Raw genomic sequence first — 24,507 nt, forward strand, 5'->3', positions numbered from 1 at the left:
AATGTCAGAAAATCAAAGGTGGTCATGGTAACAAAGAAAAACAAAATACAATGTATTAATATCAGTATCACTGTATACCCCATATACATTAAAAACATAAGGTAATTTATGAATGTCCACAAATATAAACTAAATAAAATGATTCAATTCCTTGAATGATGCAATCTGTCAAAACTCACACACACAGCAACAGACTATCTGAACAGGCCTATATCTATTAAAGAAGGTGAATCAAAGTGGAAGCAACAGGCCCAGATGTGTTCACTAATGAGTTCCACCCAATATTTAAGAAATTATACCAATTCTCTACAAACTCTTCCAGAAGACAGAAGCAGAGGGAATACTTCCCAACTCATTCTTTGAGGCCAACATTAACCTTCTACCAAAACCACACAGAGATATTACAAGAAAAGAAAACCACAGACCAGTATCTCTTGTGAAGACAGACGCAAAAATCCTCAACAAAATATTAGCAATTTGACTCTAACAATGCCTAAAGAGAATTATACATCATGGCCAAATGGGATTTCTCACAGGTATGCAAGGCTGGTTCAACATTCAAAATCAATTAATGTAATCCATCGCATCAACAGGCTAAAGAAGAAAAATCATGTGAATATGTCAACAGAAAGATGCAGGAAAAGCATCTGGCAGAAATCCAATGCCCATTCATGATAAAAACTCTAACAAACCATAAAGAGAGGGGAACTTCCTCAACTTCATAAAGAACATCTACAAAAAACCTACAGTTGACATCATTCATAATGGTGAGAAACTCAAAGTCTTCCCACTGGGATTATAAACAAGGCTGGGATACCCCAGTTCACCACTGATCTTAAACACTGTACTGGAAGTCCTAGCTAATGCAACAAGACAAGAAAAGGAAATAAAAGGTATACCTTTTATTGGGAAGGAAGTTAAAACTGTCTTTGTTTGCAGACTACATGATTGTCTTTACAGAAAATTAGAGAGAAATGACAAAAAACTTCCTGGAACTAACAAGAGATTATAGCAAAGTTGTAAGACATAAGGTTAATATACAAAAGTTAACTGTTTTCCTATATACCAGCAGTAAGGTAGAATGTGAAATTAAAAACTTTACCATTTACACTAGCACCCTAAAAAGGCAAATACTTAGGTATAAATCTAACAAAATATATACAAGATCTATATGAAGAAAACAACAAAACTCTGATGAAAGATATCAAAGAACTTAAAAAATGGAGAGATATCCCATGTTGTTAGATAGAAATATTCAATATTTTCAGAGACTCAGATCTTCCCCATGACCAAAATAGCTAACTCAATATTGAAGGAGAAGACTAAAGTTGGAGGACTGACACTGACTTCAATATTTACTATTTTAAAGCTACAATAATCAAGACAATGTGATATTCGTGAAAGAACAGACAAGTAGATCAGTGAAACAGAACAGAAAGCCCAGAAACAGAGCCCACACAAATACAGTCAATTCATCTTTGACAAAGGAGCAAAGGCACTAAAATGAAGCAAAGAATATCTTTTCAACAAGTGATGCTGGAACCAATTGGACATTCACATACAAAAAAAAAAAAATGAATCTAGACATAGACCTTACACCCTTCACAAAAATTAACTTAAAATACATCAGAGACCTAGATGTAAAATACAAAACTATAATTCCTAGAAGTTAACATCGGAGAAAACTTAGTTGACTTTGGTTATGGCAGTCTTTTTAGATACAACACCGAAGGCACAATCCATGACAGAAATAAATTTTGCTCCATGAAAGACAATGTCAAGAAAATGAAAAGACAAGCCACAGACTGGGGGAAAATATTTGCAAAAGACACATCAGATAAAGAACTCTCAAAACTCAACAATAAGAAAACAAACAACCCAATTAAAAATAGCAAAAGACCTGAACAGACACCTCATCAACGAAGATGTGCAGATGACAAATAAGCATATGAAAAGATGTTGTACATGGAATGTCTTTAGAGAATTGCAAATTAAAACAACAAGATACCATCACACACCTATCAGAATGACCAAAATCCAAAACACTGGCAATACCAAATGCTGACGAGGATGCAGAGAAACAGGAACTTTCATTCAATGCTGGTGGGAATGCAAAATAGTACAGACATTCTACAGATTAACAGTTTCTTACAAAATTAAACATACTCTTGCCATATGATCCAGTAATCACATTCCTTGGTAATTACCCAAAGGGGTAGAAGACTTATGGCCACACAAAAGCCTGCACACAATGCTTATAAAGCAGCTTTATTCATAATTGCCAAAATTTGGAAGCAACCAAGAAGTAGATACAATGAATAAACTGCGGTACATCCAGACAATGGACTATTATTCAGTGCTAAACAGATATGAGATATAAATTCATGAAAAGACAGGGAGGAAACTTAAATGCATATTTCTAAGTGAAAGAAGTCAATCTGAAAATGCTACATACTTTATAATTCTAAATATATGATGGTCTAGAAAAGGTAAATAGATAGTAAAAAAGACCAGTGATTGCCAGGAGTCAGAGGAGAGGGAGGGATGAATAAGCAAAGCACAGAGGATTTTTAGGGCAGTGAAATTATTCTTCATGAATCTACAATGGCAAATATAGGTCATTATACATTTGTCAAAACCCACAGAATGCATAACACCAACAGTGAACCCTAATGTAAACTATGGACTCAGGGTAAGAATGATGTGTCAATGTAGGTTCATCAGTTATAAGAAATGTACCACTATGGTGTGAGACGTGGATGGTGGGAGAGGTTGTGCATGTGTGGGGAATGGGAGTGGGGAGAGATCTGCAAACCCTCTGTAATTTCTGCTTAATTCTGCATGTACCTCAAACTGCTCTGAAAAATAGTTTATTAATTAAAATAAAGATTTGCCAAAATAAGTATCAATGTTTCAGTTCTAACTACCCCAGCCCCTTCTACACCATGTACCTAATATTGTTGGGCATTCATGAATTCATGAGATTTTTTTCAGCTTGCTCAAAGAAAATCTTTAAGAATGTCTACCCCTACTTTTTGAATACAGTCTGTTTTAATCTATATTATAAAAATGCACATATATTTTTAAACAAATGAAGAAACAGTCCTAGGAGGTAAGTGCCTTTCTCTAAAAGAAGTAGCTCGAGTAGGGGAACTGGAATTTTTATCTCTTGGTGTTTTATGGCAAGAGGGGGGAAATTCCATAAGATTTAAAACTAGGAAAACATTTTTTTAATTTTAAATTAATTTAATATTTGAGAAAAATCTGAACAAGAACTCAATTTGCAAATAACAAAAGACCATAAACAGGCACTGATGAGGTTTTTCTAAGCAACAAATTATACCAATGTAATGTGATTTTTTTTTTTTTTTTTTTTTTTTTTTTTGTAAAACAAGACATAAGTCTTATGGATTACAGTAAACCAAAAGACCAACCTGGACATACATTAGATTTTTAAACATTCTTATTAGTAAGAAACAAGTGACTGGGATTATATTTTTGGTAGACTCAAACTTAAAGGTTGCTTTTAAGTTTCTGGGGAAGGTACTCACGTCAGATTAAATAAGAAGAAGATTCGCCCAAGATGCAGAGGGAGATATTTCGAGCATTATGTGGTCAGAGCTATTTAATGTTTTTGTGAACAACTTAATAAGAAGAGAAAAAGAAAAACTTCAGCAGAATGAGCAACTGGGCAAGGTTAAAAAGCTAACTGAACCTAATTATCTAGCTTACCAATATATAGATACTAAAAAGATGGTTATAAGCTTGAGCAGTAAAATGAAAATGGGAACCGTTAAGGCCTAAAACATTCAAGGGTGGTCAATGGCTACATAATGAATCCAAGTTGGCAATGTCGAAAACTGAAAATTTACTGAGATTAATGCAACAGTAATTAAAAAACAGACTTTTGGCAAAACGGCACACTGAGCTGAAGTAAATGCATCTTTTTCTTCCACTACAAACACACAGAAATGCTGGATAAAACATAAAAAATGCTTTTAAAATACATAGGCTTGAAAAAAAATTAAAGAAAAGAAATCCCTAGGTACCTGAAATGAAAGAAATATCAAAATCAAAGCTAGAACAGTAAGTGGGAATTGAGACCATGGTGGCCCACAGGGGTTTCAAACTCCTGTACAGGCCCTAAGCTGGGAGGAGGAAGCATTAATGCTCACATGAAGACTGCAAATGTAGCTTCAGGCAGGTAGAAGGTGGGGAGTTAGCACTGAGACCCTTGAATAAAGCCCAGAGCCTCAAACTTCGATCCTTCCTTGATATGCGGTCTGAAAAATCTGCTCACTGGCTCAGGGAAACAACAATAAGAGTTGCTTATTATCTAGGCCTTCAGCAGGAGAAAAGGTAAAATGCACATCTATGCCACACAGAGGTATAGCATCCAAATTTATACTCTGTATCATACAGGAATCTCAAGTCAGGAAATTAACATAAAAACTGGTCTCTAGCATGCAGCAGAAAAAAACAAAGGGACTCACATAGAGAAAAAGACAAACACAGAAAAGGACCAGGCGCGGTGGCTCACACCTGTAACCCCAACACTTTGGGAGGCCGAGGCGGGCGGATCACGAGGTCAGGAGATCGAGATCATCCTGGCTAACATGATGAAACCCTGTCTCTACTAAAAAAAACAAAAAACAAAAAACAAAAAAATTAGCTGGGCGTAGTGGCAGGTGCCCATAGTCCCAGCTACTCGGGAGGCTGAGGCAGGAGAATGGTGTGAACCCGGGAGGCGGAGGTCAGTGAGCCGAGATCGCACCACTGCACTCCAGCCTGAGTGACAGAGTGAGACTATGTCTCGAATAAAAACAAAAACAAAAACAAAAAAACAAAACACACACACACACACACACACACACAGAAAAGAAGCTCACAATTACAAACTACATGAGGAAGACCTGGACGTGAAAAGTAAATCTATAAAAGCTAACAGTAGAAAACGTCAGAGGGGACCTTTGAAACAGGTAAGGCAAAGACTTCTGAAACAATTCCCCAAAAGCTTAAAAAGGAGAATAAATTTGACTGTATAGGTATTAAAGGTTTCTGTCAAAGGATACTAGAGACAGATGGACAAATGACAGAAATGGCAGATATTTGCAAAGTTTAAAGGCAACGAGAAATTGATATCCAGAATATATAAGAAATTCCTGGCTGGGTAATCCCAGCACTTTGGGAGGCCAAGGCAGGTAGATCACCTGAGCTCCGGAGTTCGAGACCAGCCTAGCCAACATGGTGAAACTCCATCTCTACTAAAAATATAAAAACTAGCCGGCGTGGTGCTGGGAGCCTGTAATCCCAGCTACTCAGGAGGCTGAGGCAGGAGAATTGCTTGAACCCAGGAGATGGAGGTTGCAGTGAGTCAACATGGTGCTACTGCACTCCAGCCTTGGCAGCAACAGAGTGAGACTCCATCTCAAAAAAAAAAGAAAATAACTTATAGGACCTCAAAATTAAGTCACTGAAATCCATCAGTGGATTAATAGATTAGACAGAGCTAAAGAAAAAATGTGTGATTAAGCCAGGCACGGTGGCTCACGTCTGTAATTCCAGCACTTTGGGAGGCCACAGTGGGCGGATCACGAGGTCAGGAGATCGAGACCATCCTGGCTAACACGGTGAAACCCCGTCTCCACTAAAAATACAAAAAATTGGGCCGGAGCAGTGGCTCACGCCTGTAATCCCAGCACTTTGGGAGGCCGAGGTGGGCGGATCACAAGGTCAGGAAATCCAGACCATCCTGGCTAACACGGTGAAACCCTGTCTCTACTAAAAATACAAAAAATTAGCCGGGCATGGTGATGGGCGCCTATAGTCCCAGCTACTCAGGAGGCTGAGGCAGGAGAATGGCGTGAACCTGGGAGGTGGAGCCTGCAGTGAGCCGAGATCGCGCCACTGTGCTCCAGCCTTGGTGACAGAGCGAGACTACGTCTCAAAAAAAAAAAAAAAAAAAAATTGGCCAGGCGTGGTGGCAGGTGCCTGTAGTCCCAGCTACTCAGGAGGCTGAGGCAGGAGAACCGCATGAATCTGGGAGGCAGAGCTTGCAGTAAGCCGAAACTGCACCACTGCACTCCAGCCTGGGCATCAGAGTAAGACTCTGTCTCAAAAAGAAAAAAAAGAAGAAGAAGAAAGAAAAAATGTATGATTAGGAAGAAAAGTCTGAGAAAACTGCTTAGAAGGTAGTAGTTAAAAAGAAAATATGAAAAAGAGGTTAAGGGACATAGAAGATAAATGAGAGAGCCAAACATGCATCTAATAGGTGTTCCAGCTGGAGACACTGGAGAACATGTGGGAGAAGCAATTTGAAGACATGGCTAGGAATTTTCTAGAATTAAAGATGAGTTTTAAGAAGAAAAGCTTCAAAATATCAACACAGAAAAAGAAATTTAAGCAAACCAAGAGAAAACACATTACTTACAAAAGAATGACAACGAGGCTGATACAGACTTCTCATTAATAATAATAGATGTAAAAAGGAAATGGAGCAACAGTTTTCAAATATTAAGGAAAATGCCAATCAAGCCAATCAACCAAGTATCTATATGATAAACTATCAAGTCAGGCTAACTTTTTAAACAAACATAAAAGACTCAGAGACTGTCACTGAAAGAATTACTATAAGAAGGAAACTGAACCAGAAAGAAGGGATAAATATGCTAAGAAAAAAATAGAAAGCAACAAGCAAAAGAATTATTAAACATCATCTCCACTAAAATAATTAAAATCAGAAAGACTGGTAACACTGTATGTTGGTGAGAATGTTGAATGACCAGAACTGTCATACACTGTTGGTGGAAGTGTAAAGTGGTATACCTACTTGAAGAACTGATTGGCAATGTCTTAAAATGAAGACTGAACTATTATACATGCAAGAACATGGATAAATTTTTAAAAATATGTTATGTCAAAGAAGCCAGAAACAAAAGAGTACATACTATATGATCCAATTTATAGAAAGTAGAAATATAGGCAAAACTAATCTACCATGATAAAAATCAGACAGTGTAAGTTCTAGACATGGTGTGAGTAGGAAAAAAATTAAATGTAAAGAGACACCAAGAAACTTTCTGGGAGAATGGAAATATTCTACATCTTATTTTGGGTCATGGTTACAAGAGTAGATATTTGTCAAAACTCTTCAAATAGAACACTTAAGATTCTTATAATGTACATTAATTATATCTCAATTTTAAAATTACTTAATGTGTTAATATGTCTAAAATGCACCAACGTTTAAAAATGAGCATGGGAAGGGGAGATTAAAAACAAAGTAGAATAATTACAATCATAGTAGCTACCACATATTGAGTGCTTACTATGTGCCAGGCACTGTTCTAAATGCTTTGTGTGTATTCGCTCATTTAATCCTTTCAAAAACCCTATGAAGTGGGTACTCATCATCTCCATTTTATAGGTAAGAAAATTATGGCACAGAGAGGTCACATAACTTACCCAGGGCCACACAGCTAGTATGTGGCAGAGTGGGGTTCAAAACTGGGCAGTCTGGCACAGAGTTCTGTACTGTTAAACACTGTAATCCACTGTCTCTCTGAAATTAAAAAATCAACAACACAAAAAGTGAGAGTTAGGGTGTTCTAAGAGTCAAGGACGACAAAATAATACCTTCAGCCTCTGTTAAGTAAACTATGTACATTCATGTACAAGGATATAAGGGAATAGAAGCTGAATATTTACAAACAAGAGGTATTACAGAGAATAAAGAAAATGTGATTAATCCAGTAGTAGGTGGGAAAGGGGAAGAAAGAAGGCAAGAAAAGTACGGTAAACAGAAAACAAATTAAGATGGCTGGGCGTGGTGGCTCATGCCTGTAATCCCAGCACTTTGGGAGGCCGAGGCGGGAGGATCACTTGAGATCAGGAGTTTGAGACTAGCCTGGCCAACATGGTGAAACCCCATCTCTACTAAAAATATAAAAATTAGTTGGGCGTGGTGGCAGGCACCTGTAGTCCCAGCTACTTGGGAGGCTGAGGCAGGAGAATCGCTTGAACCTGGGAGGTGGAGGTTGCAGTGAGCCAAGATCATGCCACTGCACTCCAGCCTGGGCAACAGAGCAAGACTCCATTTCAAAAAAAAAAGAAAAGAAAAGAAAGCAAGCTAATTAAGATGGTATAAATAAGTCCAAATACATTAGTCATTACAATAAACAAATATTAAAGTTTCTTGTTAAAAGGCAGAGATCCTCTGATTATAATTCTTTTTCTTTTTTTTTTTTTTTTTTTTAGACGGAATCTCGCTTTGTTGTCAGGCTGGAGCGCAGTGGCACAATCTCGGCTCACTGCAACCTCCGCTTCCCAGGTTCAAGCGATCCTCCTGCCTCAGTCTCCCAAGTATTTGAGACTACAGCGCGTGCCACAATGTCCAGGTAATTTTTTGTATCTTTAGTAGAGACGGGGTTTTACCACGTTGGCCAGGGTGGTCTCAATCTCTTGACCTCATGATCCGCCCACCTTGGCCTCCCAAGACCGTATTTCTTAAAAGCCAGCTCTATGTTGTTTATTAGTGTGTGGGTGTATTTACACTTAAAACAGTGCCTAGCATATAGTAAGCACTATATGTGTTAGCTCTTATTGTTGGGTACTGAGAAAGGCTGTGAAATCATCCTCATTCAACAGTTTTGAAACTAGCCATCTGACTTGATAGCTTAAGTATTTATCTGTAAATAAACAATTAAAATAGAAATCTGTACATACCACTTTCAGGAACACAATTCTGTTATTAAATAAATATATATAATTATAAGGGATACACTAGTGATTTGGGGGCTATGGAAATACACTATAGAGGCTAAATATATTTTGCTCATCTCACAACTGAAATGTAAAAGTCTCTAATACATATTTTACTGTTTCTGCCTAACTTTCTTTGCAAGGAAGTAAATGGAAGAGACAGAATATAGCACTAGATGTCATGTGGTGAAAGGAGGCTTTCCAGAGGTAAGAAAGCAGTAGTGGAACACTGCAAGTTGGAATCTCGAAGTCCTGTAGACTCACATATAGAGGGAGCCTAAATTATGTTATTAAGTACTTACTCAATTGCTAGGCTCGAGAAAATTGTCAAAGGTCCCATGGGAAGAACGTTTAAGCAACAGAAGAGTACCAGAAAGATGAATGTTCCTCAAAGGAACAATATTAAAGCCTCAAGAAAAGACTATACTGATATAGAATAAAGATACTTAGAAAGACGAAACTTAATTGGCTGAACCAAGTGTCGCATAATGACCCAAAACACAAAGGGGAATTCAACACAAAGTAGAAATTAGGCCAGCATTCTAAAAGGAGCACAAAGAATATTTATTCATTTAAATTTTTATTCTGTCTACTTCCAAAAAGGATTTGAAAGTTTGAGGGCTAGGCGTGGTGGCTCACACCTGTAATCCCAGCACTTTGGGAGGCTGTGGTGGGCAGATCACTTGAGCCCAGGAGTTTAAGACGATCTTGGGCAACACAGCAAAACCCCATCTCTAAAGAACACAAAAAAACTAGCCAGGTGTGGTGGCATGTGACTACTATAGTCCCAGCTCCTCGGGAGGCTGAGGTGGGAGGATCACTTGAACCTGGGAGGCAGAGGTTGTAGTGAGCTGAGATCATTCCATTGCACTCCAGACTGACAGAGTAAGACTCTGTCTCAAAAGAAAGTTTGAGGATCCTCTAAGTTATAAGAAAACAACAGTCACACACAGGAGAAAAACCAGAAAAAGTACAAGTGAGAACTAAGTCATAGTTTGTACAAAACATGGAATCCCTTTAATGAATAGGGAGGAAAATAATACTAAATATTTACAGTCTCAATATACATTGCTTAAATCAATAAAGTAGATGTTCTGTAATCAATTGAACAATTGCTGGCAAATTTCCTAACAAGACAAAAGCCTTTGCTGCCACTACTAGAGGGTAAGGGGCTCTCTTCTGTGCCTCAGGGAATGGACCTGATATTCTCCAATTTATTGTACTAATTTTCCCGTAAGTCTTCAGCCAGCAATACACACATGTCCTCATACCAGTCAGTGGTAACATACATAAATAATTAACTCTGTGTGGGTCAACTGCCCACCATTTACTCAGTACCTTGCTAGGTGCTGTGTGGGAGCAAAAGGAACGGTAAGTAAAACAAGATCCTTGCCCACAGGGAGATGGTAATCCAATACTGAATCCAACACTGGAATGACTGAAAAGAGAACTCTTAACTCAAACGGCAAGAGACAAGAAGAGGGAAAGGAAGAAAAGGAGAGAAGAAAAAACAGATTGATCCCAGTGAGTGGCAAGGGAAGGACTAGGGCTGGTAATTTCAAGGTTCAATTTCAACAGACAAGGTGAAAAGAAAAAGAATTGCAGACAAAGGAAGGAACACGAACCCAGACCTAAAGAGACATACTTGGCACATATGCTGGAAATAACATATGCTTGCAGGCAACTGGCACTGCACCTGGCTTTGGAAAGGCACCTGATAAGCAACTACTATCGCTGTTATGGACACTGGGCTGGCCAGAAGTAGGTCTCCAAAAACACCCATGTAAGAGGAAGTACAGAGCATGAGTCCAGACAATGGCAGAGGAACTTTAAACGCCTGCTTTCTGAGAAAGGCACACTGAACTAGGAACAGCACAATTAAAGCAGAGCTTTGCCAGTGACTGGCAGAATGGACTAATAAGGGAAAGACATTGCACTAGGAAGGAGTAACAGGCTTCCTACATATATTGTCTCCCAATAAACAATTGGAAGTTCATGAAGCAAAAGCTAGACCCATCTCTGCCTGGATTTCCGTATTTCAATATCCAAGAGAGAAAAGTCATTCTAACTCTTGATCAAGGTCTTCGATTCTGTCTCCCCTAACAGTTCTGTACCCTCCTATGGGCAGACCTACCCCATGGTCTGAGACATCTTTTTGGGTGTTCCAGCTTGATGCAAGCTTACCTGTATTTTTTTTTCTTATTGTTGGTACTGGTAATCCCTATCTTCTGAATAAAATCTTGACTTCTATTTTGAGGCCTGGGCTCTGCTGGAACCAGAAAGCTGAAAGGGACCTTGGAGAGCCCTATTCATTGCTTTCACCGAACAGAAGTTCATTACTTTATCTATCACGTACTCTTGTCGCATGACCAAATGACCTCAGTCCAATCTCCTTCCTTTTTAAAGGAAGAAACTAAGGTCCTGAGAGGCTGAGATGCTCTCTGATCCTAGTCTGTTTTAACCTCATGGCTACTTAGTAGCTCACAAACAACCAGAGCCAGGTGAAATAACAGGCACTCTCAACATAATTAGAGCAAAGATCACACATTCAGAAACAAGAATGGGGGGTTTGCTACACACAAAAAGATGACTTAAAATGTAAGGTATCTAAGGAATCAGTTAAGTTAAAAGAGAACCCCTAGCAATTATTTCTGAGAATACAAGGAGGATTGGCAAGGTTAGGAAAGGGTGACTGTAGCTTTTAGTAGGCCCAGATTTCTCAAGTTCAAAAGCAGCTGTCATTTGGTCTGTTCTCTTGTACTGAGGGCCTGAAAGGCAACAATGTGGGGTGTAAGAGATGCAGATTTCTGTATTTTACACTCCTGGGTTCATGACAGTATCTCTCACATGTATTATCATTGTTTCAAATGCTTTCACTGTCATCGTGACTCCTTCCCAAATGCTAGTGTGCTTCGGTTCCACTCCCCAAGATTTGGAGCGATACTCAAATGGCCTGTACGCCTTCCTAAGGTACGTGCTATTCTGGTCATTGGGAAATCCAGGCAGCCAGAACAGCTCTGAAGAATGCCAGCACTGAAGATTCTAAAGGGTGTGAATCAGGCATAAAGTTCACCTTTGTGGATTTGGGAGGCTGAGCTCTGTTGTAGATATCAAGTAGGGATGATGCTAATAACACTTGCTTATATACTGGGATTTACAGCTCATAATCCCACTTATCCTCATTTTACAGATGAGAACTAAGGCTCAGAGATGTTAACTGCCTTGTTAAGGGCCACAGAGCTAACAAATGGCAAAATCCATACTTGAACTCAGGTTTCAATTCCTAAGACATGGTTCTTTCCTCTGTAATGCAAAGGCCTCACTGAATGCTAAGACTTAGCTACCACTTCTGCAGATAATTTCTCCCTCCTAAGAGCTTACAAGCCATTAAGAGTATAGCTGTCAACACTTGGTTACTTAAAACGAGCAGCTACAGTCTCATCCTGAGGCAACTGGTCAGTGAGCCAAACACATCCACTGCCCCATCCACTCAGGAGACCATGTTTTTCTCAATCTCCAATTCACACCTCATGGCTGGGTCAGCCCTAATGATATCCTGCACTCTCTTTTCATATTCTACTAAATAATACTAGGATATTATTTCTCAAATAACCACTAATAGCTACTGATATTTAAGTGCCTTACTACGTTTCTAAGCTCTTTCTCCTTATCATCTCCTTTAATACTAACAAGCCAGCAAGACAGTTAAACCCAATTTACAAATAAGCCCCTGATAGTGAAGTTAAGTAACAGACCCAAGGACATATAGCAAATCAGTAGAGGAACAGAAATTTTCATCCAGTCAGACTGACCCGAAAGCTCATGCCCTTTATCCACTAGAACAGTTTCTCACACTTTAATGTGCATAAGAATCACCTGCAGATCTTGCTAATGAAAAGATTCTGATTCAGAAGTTCTGAGTGGGGCCTCAGACTCTTTGTTTTTAACACGCTCCAGGAGACCCAGCTGTTGTTGGTCCAAGGAACCATCTCTGAGTAGCAAAGTGCTATATAACAATGCCTAGTCTCAAATCACATTTAATTATTATCAACTATGTTTTAAGCAACACTCCACCTCTAGAAAGTCACAAGTCACACTCAAATTCCTCTTATGCACCTGCGCTTGGCTCCAGACAGAAAAACAATGTCCAAAGTAGCTCTGGGAATAAATCTATACGACATGGAGGATTCGAACAACCAGGCCTTAGGCAAATAGCGCTGTGACCTCCTGGTACCAACCCGAACTCTTTTGGAATGCATTCCAGCAGCCTATCTTCTAGGGCCCCAGGCTTTGGCCAGTTGCTGCCCAAGTAACTAGACCTTACAGGATCCTGTGCCAGGACACACTGCTCCTGATCTAGGAAGTGGTCAACTAGACCTAGTTAAGCCTCAAAGGACCTACAGTGGTACAGTCAGCCAATAAATATATGCTGAACTGAACACAGTGAAGAAATCTTGGCTCATGACACGATATGTGACCTACTGTGACATTTCCTTTCTAGCCACTATGCCATCTGTTGTCTCCCACAGAATCAAACAACTCTACTTCTCTTCCATAGCCTCCTACCCAGATTTCCCGAAAGCTGTATTCAACAGCATTTCAAGGCTAGTATTCTCTCTTGTGGTGTAAAGTCTAAAATTAAAGTTCAATATGAGGCTAGGCACAGTGGCTCACACCTGTAATCCCAACACTTTAGGAGGCCAAAGCAGGAGGATCACTTGAGTCCAGGAGTTCAAGACCAGCCTGGGCAACATGACAAGACCCCCATCTCTACAAGAAACACAAAAAATTAGCCAGGTGTGGTGGCGTGCACCTACAGTCCCAGCTACTTGGGAGGCTCACGTGGAAGGATCACTTGAGCCCAGGAGGTCAAGGCTTCAGTGAGCCATGTTTGTACCGTGTACTCCAGACTCTAGACTCGGCAACAACAGAGCAAGACCCTGTCTTTAAAAAAAAAAAAAAAAAAAGCTCAGTTACATGCTTACTTGACATATAGTACAATCTCGAGGGCCTCAAATGGCCTACCACAAGTACCCCTCCCCCTTGTGCTCCATGGATAAGGTACCCTGGCTGAACAATCCTCCTTACTAAAGGGACCAGTTATAGCTCTTGCTTATTCTTGAGAAGTGAGTGGGTTACAGTTCCCAGCCAGCCCCTTGAATTATTCAAACAAGCCAATCATATCCTCTGGCCAGAAGCAGGGGGCACCATCCGCTCTTGACACTAGAAAGGCTGCTTCCCACAGCCCCTCGTCGGTGGCTTACTCTGCTCCCGAGTGCAACTCCCATGTGAGCTTACATGACGTGTGGTATCCCAGCTTCCAGGCTGCGAGTATATGTGACTACAGCTGTCAAGCTCATCTGTCCACTGTCAGATGTCATGAGTTCAGCATCCCCATAACCCTACAGTGGGAATCCCCCTCTCTTCGGATAGGGTGAATAGGAGGTGATTAAAACATCTTTTTTGCCCAATCCACTGGTCTCTGTCCTTTTTCATATCCTTGAGGCTCTCGAATGCCTTTGGCAAGGTCATCAACTGCTCTATCATGGTAATAATATCTGGCATTGTGCTAAGCACTTTCCACACACTTTCTCATTTAATTCCCCTAACATCCCAATGAGGCAGATACCATTATATCCCTATTCTATAGATGAGGAAACTAATGTCCAGCAAGGTTATATAACCCACAAGACCACACAGTTAATAAGTTTGAGCAGAGCCCAAATGCAGATGTGTCTGGCTCCGTGTTCTTAACTACTACCTTCATCTCTCTGGCTGACAGGATTTCTGGGCTCGCTGCCATCATTCCCCAACCCCTCTCACAGGCAGAGATGGACTGCTGGGTGGCCTGGCAGGAGTGCCTGCATTTGAGGCTCCTTGTTTTTTTCTGCTGGTCTCTGCTAAAGGATGGATGGTGATATGTTATCTGGGAAAGAGTGCTATTGGAATAGGCCAGCTGGCTGGCAGCCAAAAGACTTTCCAAGGTGGCTTCAACTTAATTTACCAAAAAGTCTAGTTTGGTTGTCAACCATGCCGATACAGAAACCTTATCCTGTCAAAGTCTTAAAGTTAACTGAACTTGAGGAGGTTGGATAACACTATCTAGACACAGAAGAAGCTCAAATCAGAAAGGCAATTATTTAATTCACAAGGAGAAATATACCTATTCTTTGCAGTTATCTGTGAAAAAATTCAAATGGCAAGGTCAAATATCATCAGAAAGCCTCTTCAGAATCACAGAAGACAGCAAAGGAAGTTAGTTGTATGCAACCAACATTTAGTGGAAGCCTGGTGCCTCTGTCTTTACCATTAAAGTAAATGCCTGGCCCCACAACCCGGCAGGTGGAGCCTGAGGGCCAGCTACACCGCACGGGCACTGCCAACTGACCTTCTGTGATGTCTCGTCCATCATGGGGTTCCTAGACTCTTCTGTGGCTCCTGTTTCTGTTAATACAGTCGCATTGCTTTGTCTTTGAGATAACGTTTGGCAGGCATGTAATAGTGATGACCATGTGCTAATTTTTCAGTCTCTTTCTCTCAGAGTACCTTCTACTGGTCCTGACTATAGGCTTTTCTTTTGACACTCAGGACATCTATCTATACCAGATCAGAACTACTCTTCCTTTAAGAAACCTAAGCCCAATGAAGCTCCCAACTCACTTCAGATGTATCCCCCTTCTAGCTTCCTTCTGGGCCATCTGCCATACACTGGCTGTGGCAGACTCATTCCTCGTTCCCTTTCCCTGTTCCCTCACCCGCTCCTTTCTCCCACACACTTCATTCACTTGTTACTACTCTGCCTTCCTTCAATCCACTTAAAACTTTATAAAAAAACTTATCAATACCAAACATACATGAAATGATTCCTTATCAGAAGGATAACAGTCAGAATTATGCAACTAGAATTATCCTTAGAGATTATGTAATTCAGCCCTACTATTTTACAGATGAAAGAATTGATAGAAATCAAGTGACCTGCTCAAGTCATAAATCTATAATAGGCAACAGCGGAGCCAGAACTAGGATCTAGGTTTTATGAGCTTTTCAGCCAGTATTTGAACCAAGATACCAAACTCCTAAGTACACACAACAGGGCTTCAGTGGGGAGGGCTTCCATGCATCTCACATACCAGCACTAGGCTGGTTACACAGCCTGTTTATCATTTTTTTCTTTGAATGTTGATTAAAATTCAACCACTGATAGCTCTTTCAGCAAGAAAATAACTATCTTTAAGCCATAAAACTGCCCAAAATATATGCAAACATATGATTGCAAATTTCCCAATCCACTGCCATTAGAACTGTAAGGTGGGGACAGGCTCAGTGGCTCACACCTGTAATAACAGCACTTTGGGAGGCCAAAGTGGGTGGATCACTTAAGGTCAGGATTTCAAAGCCAGCCTGGCCAACATGGTGAAACCTTGTCTCTACTAAAAAATAAAAATTAGCCAGGCGTGGTGGCAGATGCCTGTAATCCCCACTACTCAGGAGGCTGAAGCAGGAGAATCGCCTGAAGCCAGGAGGCAGAGGTTTCAGTGACCCAAGATGGCACCACTGCACTCCAGCCTGGGTGACAGAGTAAGACTCCGTCTCACACACTCACACACACACACACACACACACACACACACACACACACACACACACAGAACTATAAGGTGAATTTGTGACTTGACCTCAAAAACATTTAGGTGACTATTAACATAATATAGCTGGGTGCAATGGCATGTACCTGTAGTCCCAGTTCCTTAGGAGGCTGGTGCAAGAGAATGGCTTGAGGCCAGGAGGCCAAGGCTGTAGTGCTCTTTGATCACACCTGCGAACAGACACCACACCCTAGCCTGGGCAACACAGTGAGACTGTGTCTCTTAAAAAAAAAAAAAAAGTAGTAATACATTAATGAAAACATAACTGGAGCAGGCTTTTCTATACATAAAGGAAACAAGAAATTCACAAATGACCAAAGGATTTGACTACATAAAAATGTAAGCTTTAAAACAAAACACCATCAACAAAATTAAAAGATAAATAATAAACCAGTGAACACTTCATGGCATGTAAGTGACAACCAGGCACAGTAGTCCAACACCTGTAATCCCAGCACTTTGGGAGGCCAAGGCAGGAGGATCCCTTGAGGCAAGGAATCCAAGACGAGCCTGGGCAACACAGTGACACTCCATCTCTAAAAAAAAAAAAAAAAAAAAAAATTAACCAAGTGTGGTGGAGCACACCTGTAGTCCTCGCTATTCAGGTGGCTGAGGTGGGAAGATTGCTTGAGCCTAGGCAGTCAAGGCTATAGTGAGCTATGACCATGCCATCGTATTCCAGCCTGAGTGACAGAGCAAGACCCTGTCCCTATCACACAAACCAAAAAAGAAAGATTATACAAATCAATCAGGAAACGCCAAGCATGGCAGCCCATGCTTATAATCCCAACATTTTGGGAGGCCAAGGCAGGAGGATTACTTAAGCCCCGGAGTTCAAGATTAGCTTAGGCAACAGAGCGAGACTCCATTTCTACAAAAAATAAAAAAATAAAAAAAAAAATAGCCAGGCATGGTGGCACATGCCTATAGGCTAGTTGGGAGGCTGAGGGAGGAGGATCACTTGAGCCCAGGAGTTCGAAGCTGCAGTGAGCCATGATTGTGTCACTGCACTCCAGCATAGGCAACAGAGTGACACCGTGTCTCCAAAAAAAAAAAAGAAAAGAAAACTTTAACATTTAAATTTTAAGAAGAAAAATACACATAATTCACAAAAAATTAAAAGTCAATAAACTGACTTAAAAAGTCAATAAACTGATTAAAAAATTCAGCCTGGTGAATAATTAAAGAAACACATATTAAAACATGGAATCAGAAAAGTTTTTCAGTGATAGTATTTAACTGCGAAATAGCGTTTTAGACCATGGACTCGGATTTGGCAGACTAACTTGAACACTTACTCGGTGACCTTGGGCATATCACTTTAATCATTGTGAGCCTTAACATCTTTAATAGTTTTGGTGTGAAGATGAAATGAGAGAATGCACTTGAATTGCTTTAGCAAAGTGACTATCAACAGTAAATGCTCAGTAAGTATTAGCTTCTTTTCTTTCTTTTTTTTTTTTTTTTTTTTTTTTGAGGTGGCGTCTTGCCCTGTCACTCAGGCTGAAGTACAGTGGTGAGATCTTGGCTCACTGTAGCCTTGACCACCTGGGCTGAAGCAATCGTCCCACATCAGCCTCCTAGGTAGCTAGGACTACAGGCATGGGCCACTACACCTGACTAAGTTTTTGATTTGTAGACAGGGTCTCCCTATGTTGCCTAGGCTGCTCTCGAACTCCTGGGTTCAAGTGTGCTTGAACCTCCCAAGGTGCTGGGATTACAGGCATAAGCTACTGTGCCCAGTCTGCTATTATTGGCGGGGGGTGAGGGAGGGAAACAGGCCTGACACAGTGGCTCACATATGTAATCCTAGCACTTTGGGAGGCGGAGGTGGGAGGATCACTTGAGGTCAAGAGTTCAAGACCAGCTTGGCCAACATGGTGAAACCCCGTCTCTACTAAAAATACAAAAATTAGCCAGGCGTAGTGGTGCCCACCTGTGATCCCAGCTACTCGGGAGACTGAGGTGGGAGAATTGCTTGAACCAGGGAGGCAGAGATTGCAGTGAGCAGAGATCACGCCACTGCACTCCAGCCTGGTAACAGAGCAAGACTCTGTCTCAAAAAAACAAAAACAAAACTACTTACACTAATAACACAGGAGAGGGAGCAGTGAGCTAGGTACCCACACAATGCTGATGGAAGTATAAACTGGTAAAACTTTTTAGGAAACAAGGCTGGTAAATAATCTGGGAGTAATCTGCTCACCTAAAGCTATAAAAATGTCCTTAGAGACATGAGAATTTGCAGGGTGGGAAAGGTATACTTTACTTGCACTGTTTGAATGTTTTACCAGAGTTACTTTATATACCAGTTGTATAATTCCAGATAAAAAAGGAATAAGAAATCTATGATAGTAGCAGGAAAAAAATGTTAATGTTTATGCCTTTTAGAATCACTTCTAGGAATCTATCAGAAATAATTAATTAGAGATCCAATGAAATATTTATGTACACTATATTCACAGCAATAGTATTAATGGTTTAAAAAAAAAAAAAACAAAAAACCTGGAGACAAACTTAAATATATGAGGTTTTAAAGTAAATATGGCATACAGCCATAGTATGGAATATTATGCAGCCATAAAAGGGGCTCTCTATATGACACTAAAAGAACATGTAATCCTCCCAATAAATAAATAAATCAAATTTCATCACATTTTTAAATGTCTGTTTATCAAAGGACATGATCATGAAAGTAAAGGGACAATGCACAGAATGGGAACAAGTACTTCCAAATCACATATCTGATAAAGGTCTAGTATTCAGAATACATATGGCATATCAGAATCTAGTATCCAGAACTCTTACAACTCAACAATAAAAGGACAAATAAGCCAATTTTAAAACGGGCAAAGGATTTGAATAGACATCTCTCCAAAGACAGGCAAAATGGCCAATAAGTACATGAACAGATGTTCATCATCCGTCATTAGTAAATGCAGATCAAAGCTGTAGTGAGATACCACTTCAGGTAACAACACTAGGATGGGTATAATAAAATAAAACAGAAAACAGAAAATACAAGTGTTGCTGAGGATATGGAGAAACTGGAACCCTCACGGAATTGCTGGTGGGAACGTAAGATGGTACCGACCCTGTGGAAAACAATCTGGCAGTTTCTCAAAGAGCTAAGCACAGAGACACCATATGACCCAGCAGTTCCACTCCTTGTATACGTCTGGGAGAAATCAAAACATGGATCCACTCAAAAACTTGTACATTAACATTCATTGGAGCATTAAGCCTAACGGCCAAAAAATGCAAACAACCTAAATGTCCATCAACTTATGAATGGACAAAATATTGTATATGTAAACAATGGAACATTATTCATCCATAAAAAGGAGGTACTGATACATGCTACAACATGGATGAATCTTGAAAACGTTATGCTAAGTAAAAGCCAGTTTAGCCAGACATAAAAGACCACATATTGCTGTATATGATTCCATTCATATGAAATGTCCAGAATAAGCAAATCCATAGAGACAGAAAATGGATTAGTGGTTACCAGACCCTTTGGGGAAGAGTAAATGGGGAGTGACTACTAACAGGTACAGAGGGGGTTTCAGAATGATAAAAAACATCCTGGAATTGGAAAGTGGTGATGGTTATGATGGTGGCAGCCAATCCAGTCGGCCTGCCATCATCCCAGCTGAAGCAAAGAGGGCCTGGCTAGGGCTACATGCTCCACGGAGCAGGCAAGAGTGCCATCCAAGTTGTGGCTGCAGATCTGAGCCTCCTTGTGCTCTCGGGGGACCAGGAGCAGGCAGGAGCCCCGCCCCACATGGGGCAGCTGCAACCCCCCAAACCATGGCTGCAGACTCAGGCATCCCCACATTCCTGGGGGTCTGGGAAGGCCCCACCCTCACAGGCTCAGAAGCACCTCTCCCCACTGTTTGGTTTCTCCCTGCTATCAGCACCCACTCCAATCTCAATCTGGGAGCAAAGTTAGGCAGAGCCCGAGCACCAGGAACAGCAGTAGGCAGACAGAGTCCCAGGTAGAAGAGGGCAGGTCCCAGTAACGTCCCTTCTTCAGGCCAGGGAGGGGCCGGAAGGCTGGGGACCTGGTTGCCAATTCCACTGACCAGAGTGGGAACTGGTGCTTTTCCCAGGTCTGCCCATGGCCACCCATGGGCCAATTGGCACATACCACACTTCCTCCCCTCTGAGGCCCATAAAAGCCCCAGACTCAGCCAGAGCTGAGCAGACATGGGATGACCAGCTGCAGAGAGGAGCTACTCTCTCTGCTGAGAACTTCAGAGACCTGCAGAGACCACCAAATGACCAGCCCGCAGAGAGGAGTTACTCTCTCCAGGGCCTCCTCTCTACTGAGAGCTGAACACTTAACAGACAACCTGCCTGCCTACAGAGGGGAACTACCCATCGCAGGTCTCCTCTGAGCTGTTCTAACACTAAATAAAGCTCCTCTTTGTTTTCTTCATCCTTCACTTGTCTGCATACCTGGATGCAGGACAAGAGGTTGGGCGAAGGTGCCAACGGCCAACAGAGGTTTCCAGGAAGAAAATCAACACCCTAAAGATCCCATGACAGTTACACAGACATTTGAATTGTACACTTTAAAATGGTAAATTGTATGGTATGTAAATTACATATAAATATTTTTTGGGGGAGAAAAAAAGGCACTTGAAGGTTTTTAATGGCACAGGAAAATGCTCTCAATATACTAAAAAGAAAACAACCAGCATGCAACTGAATACATGTATAATTCCAATTTGGTTTAAAAATATGTGTGCATGCATATACGCATTTGCATTTGAAAATATAGAAAATAGAGAAAAATGCTAAAAGTGGTTATCCTAGGTACTGTCATTATGGGAGACTTATTTTCTTCTTCATCTATGTTACAAAATTTTCTATAGTAAACCTGTATAAATTTTATAACAGGAAATTTAAGAATAAAAACCCAGACAGGTGGGGCTGGCTTTAAAGCGAGTGTCATTTCCAACATACCATTCATTCATTAAACATTTATTTAGCTCCTACTATGTACCAAACACAGATATAAGACATAATCTCTGCCTGAAAGGAATTTACGTAAGTCTAGGGCAGAATTTGAACCCAAATCAATGGACTGGATAGGGGAAAAAGGGTCCAGAAGCTCTTCAAATTACTGCACATGTGATGTTGTCCAACTACACACTTTCTGGGGGTAAGGGCCCCGACTTTCATGAGCAATGTAGCTTAGTGGTTAAAGGCCGGAGCTGGAGCCAGACTACCTGGGTGTGAATCTTCAATGTTCAATTACAAAGTGTGTAATCCTGGGCAAATTACCTAACCTATTAGGAGCTCAGTTTCCTCATCTACAAAATGGGGATAGTAATAGTACCTTTCTCATTGGGCTGCTGGAAGATTAAATGAGTTACACCTAAAGCACTGGCACTATAGGAAAGGGACGTAGTAAGTACTCAATAATTAGCTGCTAGCTGCCATGATCATGATAATTGCCCCACCACTACCATCTCACAGATTCTCAAGGCGATAGACATGGAGAAGATTAAGGACCACTGGAAAGGTTGTTTTCCAAATCTCAAAACCGGTAGGTAGCATCTGATTCCTGATGTGCCTATAATAACCATTCTTTTCAATTAATTTATTTTTCTAGATTCTCTCAATTTCTAATGAAACTTCTTTTGAGGTGTTCTACAAAACACAATGAGGCAAAACATCAAAATGTTCAACATAACAAACTGCTTATGTCCTCTTATCTTCTGACTAATTCATAGAAACAAGCGATTTTCAAGGCTGTTATAACAGAAGGAAGCTTTGAGAGATTTAAGTGTCTTTCCAGGCCATGCTGCTCTGATCCAGTAGTTCATTCAAGATAACTCTTTACAGACCAAACTGCAAAATCTCCTGAGTGACACATGCATCTAATGAGTGACTAGAGATTGTGACTGCATTATATTTAAGGCCAACTTTTCCATCCTGCAGTCAAGAGTCTCAACAAGCAATTACCACTCCAATGCTTTCAAATCCAACCTCTTTAGGTATCAAAAAGATCCTTGGTTTTGTCACTGGCACTGATAGGCATTTTGCTCTGCCCTGAAAACATGGATGATATCTACATTTTCGTCAACTTGATTATAATACACTTTTCTTCATCAGGGAATAAATCTGGGCCACACATTAATACAGTACCAAATTCCAGAGCTCACAGATACCCGTCTAATGCAAAAATTAAGGGGCCCTGGCAACTAAAGAATAACACACCAGGCACTGTGATGCCAGCGGCTATGTGCTCCATAGTAAAGGTTTGGAGCGCAGGCTCTAGAGACAGCCAGGGGCATGAATCCCAGCTCTGCCCCTCTTACCAGCTGAATTTTAGTCAAGTTGCTTAACTCTCTTGGCCTCAGTTTTCTCTTATGTAAAATGGGAATAATATTAGTGCTTATTTCACGAGGTAGTTGTATGAATAAGCTACTATATGTAAATGAGTCAATACACATAAAGGACAGTTCCTGTAATGTTGTTAACAGTTACTAAATGTTAGGTGTTATTACCTTTGGAAAAGGAAGCATAAAAATACACCTATCCAAGTATTTGCTTTTTATCATTCTGCTTCATCACTTTCAAGTTACATATGTATCTTCTATATATGTCAAATGTCACATAATTTTTTTAAAAAGAAAAGAATTTACAGACAACTACATTGCTCATTTCATACAGCTGGTCTGGAATGTGACTCAGCTAGGAAAGAAGGAAAGTGGGGAGAGTCCGACTTCTCATAACAAGAGTGCTGGGCTATAATCAGAGATTTCATACAAAACCTTAAACTCATTAAAAATTAGAAGATGCAAAGGACTTTGAAATCACCTGGCCCAATTCCCACATTTCATAGATGAGGAAACCACAGCCTTGAAATGTAAAGTGTTTTAAGATCCTCCAGTTCATTAATGACAGAAATGAGACTCTTCCTGTTACCCATGGCTTAGATATATATTCTAAGTGGAATGCAAAGAAGACGACATTTTGGAAAAGGGAAGAAGAATGAGTTTGGGAGGTTAACAATAATAGCTAACATTTATCAAGCATTTATTATATCTCAGGTATTATGTCAAGCACTTTATATTGGCGGCCTTAAATAATTTTTGCAAAGCCAGTGAGAGAGTTACTATTATTAACCCCACTTTCGACTAAGGAAGTGGAGGCCTAGAGAGATTAAATGACCTGCTCCAAATCACAAAGCCCATGAGTGGTAGAGTCAGTCAGTGAACTCACGCTGTCCGACTCTAGAGCCGAAACTTTGACCACTGAGTGATACTGCCCAAACTTTAACATGTAAAAAGTGGTGACGTTCTTAACCTTAGACTCTTTCTCCTACTTTTTTGATAACTTCTCTGTTCAGAGGCATTACAAGGATACCCTGTAAATGTAGTGGTTTTTAAATAAGAACAGATAATGGGGATATAGAGCCTACTTATTGTGTGTATGTGAGACACTGCCACTTCCTACTTGTTCAAGTTAGCTATTATTGTTAACCTCCCAAACTCATTCTTCTTCCCTTTTCCAAAATGTCATCTTCTTTGCATTCCAATTAGAATACATATCTAAGCCACTTCCTACTTGTTCAAGTTACCTATTATTGTTAACCTCCCAAACTCATTCTTCTTCCCTTTTCCAAAATGTCATCTTCTTTGCCTTCCAATTAGAATACATATCTAAGCCACAGGTAACAGGAAGAGTCTCATTTCTCTGTTCAAGGCCGTGCACCTTGGTAACAGGGCAGCGAAGGATGTGGGAGTCCATGTGGCCCCAGTGTGGCCCCAAGGCTGTGTCCTAGCCCTATCAGCGAACAAAATGTGCTTGTCAATCCAGTAGATTGTCACTGAGCTCAGCCAAATGCCCTTAACTGAGGCTTGGCACTACACAGAGAAGAAATTCAGCATAATCCCTGCTCTCAAGGAGCTTATGGCACAGCTAGGAAGAACAGACCACTTTCATCTTAAATCCTTCTTTTCTCACACTTTTGTAGTTAAGCACCAGAGCACTGAAGAGACTACAGACCCCCAACTTCCAGCAACACTGTCCTATCCCACTACTCAGATCACTCAGCCTTCAGTACCCCTCTGTGTACATT

General features: G+C 40.6%; 1 protein-coding gene across 8 annotated transcripts in view; it reads right to left on the reverse strand.

The window, feature by feature from the left end:
* ZBTB40 (zinc finger and BTB domain containing 40) overlaps nt 1-24,507 on the reverse strand; it is a 79,654-nt gene that overhangs the window by 45,275 nt on the left and 9,872 nt on the right. For 4 of the 8 annotated variants that reach the window (XM_077970614.1, XM_077970624.1, XM_015130391.3 and 1 more), the window contains exon 2: nt 7,465-7,561. The exons of the other annotated variants lie outside the window; for them this stretch is intronic. The gene's annotated coding sequence lies outside the window, so the exon portion shown is untranslated. The remainder of the gene's footprint in view (nt 1-7,464; nt 7,562-24,507) is intronic. 8 annotated transcript variants of the gene reach the window in all.

The sequence above is a fragment of the Macaca mulatta genome, chromosome 1, assembly GCF_049350105.2.
Source record: "Macaca mulatta isolate MMU2019108-1 chromosome 1, T2T-MMU8v2.0, whole genome shotgun sequence".
NCBI lineage: Eukaryota > Metazoa > Chordata > Mammalia > Primates > Cercopithecidae > Macaca > Macaca mulatta.